Source organism: Tachyglossus aculeatus, chromosome 2, assembly GCF_015852505.1.
Source record: "Tachyglossus aculeatus isolate mTacAcu1 chromosome 2, mTacAcu1.pri, whole genome shotgun sequence".
Lineage (NCBI taxonomy): Eukaryota > Metazoa > Chordata > Mammalia > Monotremata > Tachyglossidae > Tachyglossus > Tachyglossus aculeatus.
The window spans coordinates 112,778,875-112,781,539 of record NC_052067.1 but is presented as its reverse complement, the minus strand read 5'-3'; positions in this window follow the sequence as shown (position 1 = coordinate 112,781,539).

The following is a 2,665-nucleotide window of genomic DNA, read 5'->3' as shown; positions in this document are numbered from 1 at the left end:
CCTTCCCCGACTAAGCCCTCATTTCCTCTTCACCCACTCCCTTGTGTGTCACTCTTTCACTTGGATTTGCTCCCTTTATTCTTCCTCCCCTCAGCCCTATAGCACCTATGTACATATCTGTAATGAATTCATTTATTCATATTAATGTCTGTTTTCCCTTCTAGATGTAAACTTTTTGTGGGCATGGAACATATCTGCTAATTCTATTGTATTGTACTCTACCAAGCAATTAGTATGGGGCTCTGCACACAATAAGCATTCAACAAATAAAATTCATTGACTGATTCTTTCATAAGGAAGAAGCAGCATGACCTAGTGGAAAGATCATGAACCTGGGAGTCAGAAGGACCTGGTTCTAATCCCACCTTCTCCACTTGTCTGCTGTGTGACCTTGGGCAAGTCACTTAACTTATTTGGGCCTCAATTCCCTCATCTGTAAAATGGAGATTAAGACTGTGAACCCGAAGTGGGACAGGGACTATGTCTAACCTGATTAACTTCTATCTATCCCAGCGCCTAGTACAGTGCCTGGCACATAGAAGTGCTATAAAAATACCATTAAAAAAAGGAAGTGTTAGAGAGAGCTTCTTATCAGGAAGGAAGCCTCCTAGCATAGACTCTGCTACACTGCACACTCCCATAATAATAATGATGGTATATAAGCACTTACTATGTGTAAAGCACTGTTCTAAGTGCCAGGATAGATACAAGGTAGTCAGAATGTCCCACGTGGGACTCACTATCTTAATCCCCATTTTACAGATGAGGTAACTGAGGTACATAGAAGTGACTTGCCCAAACTCACAAAGCTGATACGTGGTGGTGCCGGGTTAGAACCCATGACCTCTGACCCCCAAGCCCGTGCTCTTTCCACTAAACCTTGCTGCTTAGTACAGTGCTCTGCCCTCCAGTAAATCATCATCAGTCGTATTTATTGAGTGCTTACTATGTGCAGAACACTGTACTAAGCGCTTAAATGTTCAACAAATACCACTGATTATCTGATTGATTGATTAAAAAGTGTGATGTGATGACTACAAATTACCTGTTTGGGGGCTGGCGGGGTTGGGGGGGGGCTTCAGAAATCTATTGGGCAAAAGGTCAACACATCTGTAAATTTGGTGAACATTACCTTTATTATTTTTTTCAAAATAGTTTTACTTCACCTTTGAAATCTATCCTCTTGCAAAACCTGTTTTTATCCCGCAATCAATGCCTTTCCTTCAGCTTTCTCTAAGATTCAGTAACAAGAATTTCCCACAAAGCACATTATGCCACATGAGACCTTTTGGTGACCTAAGCAAAAGGAATGGGGTGGAAGAAGTCTCTATCCTAGGCAAGTGATGAAGTTGAAAATGTGGAAGGGTAGCCCTAGCCAACCTAGCATCACAGGCAATAGCCTCATTTGCCTTTATGATTTCACAGTGTTTTTTAAGAGAGTCAAAATTGTACCTTTTGCGTTTACTCCATTCTCATCATGAGGCCTAGGATGTCATTGGACTTTTTGGCTACTATAAATACTATAGTATTTACTGGACTGATCATTTGAAGGAACATTTGGTACTGGCTCAGAAATCAACTTCTTGAGTTGTGATTTATCAGCTCAAGGCCCAATACTGTGTAGTTTAGTTTGAACATTTTTACCCAAGATAACTGTAATGCATTCACTACGAAGAAGCTCAGTTCCTGGCCCTGAAGCTAATAAATATTCATTTATTAATTTGTATTTATTGAGCACTTACTGTGTGCAGAGCAGAGCACTGTACTAAGTGCTTGGGAAGTACAAATTGGCAACAAATAGAGACAGTCCCTACCCATATGGCTATGCTTTAAGAGTTTGGGTTTTATATGTCCACAAGCATTGGGAACATAAATGTTTTATCAGCAACACCTTCATATATGGTGAAAAAATTCTTACTGTTATCCACATCATGTTTAAAATATACACACTCTCTTTTCTTCTCTCTCTGTTTCTCTCTCTTTTTCTCATTCCATTTTGCATTTATCCCTTTCTTTTCTTTCAAGAGTTTATAATTATCAGAGATTTGTTACTCATTATTGAGTTATTTTAAGATTCTGCAAAATCCTTAATGTTCACTTTGTAAACATAATTTAATCAGATTTTTCTACTTTAAAGGGATGTGTGTTTAAACTTGTTTATTAAGAACGTCAAGATGTTCAGTGAAGAGATGTAGCTAATACAACTAAGGGATGCATAACATTGGCTTGGGTTTCTCAATCACATTTCCCCAAACACTGCCTTTTTTATTTCTCATTTTAACTACAATTATGTCATTCATGGGGAACTAATTCTGGCATGTCTATGGGGCATTTTCCTTTTTCCTAGAAAATCTGAAAAACATAACAAGATATTTTATTTTATGTAAAGAAAGGGCCTCTTCTACCTATTTGGGTGATTTTCTCCATGCTCTCTACAGAACTTCAGACTATTATATTCATTTGTGATTTCCTTGTAATTGCCAGGTGCTGGGTTTCATATTTTGCACTAAGCTGAAATCAAGTATAATCAAATGCTTAATGCAGTACTTTCAGTACAACCCAATTATAAATGATTTTGAGCCTTATCTGAGGAAAGGTCAATTATTATCTTAAATCAGGAATAGCTGCTGTGGCAATGCATATTTATCTAAAATTCCATTAAAAC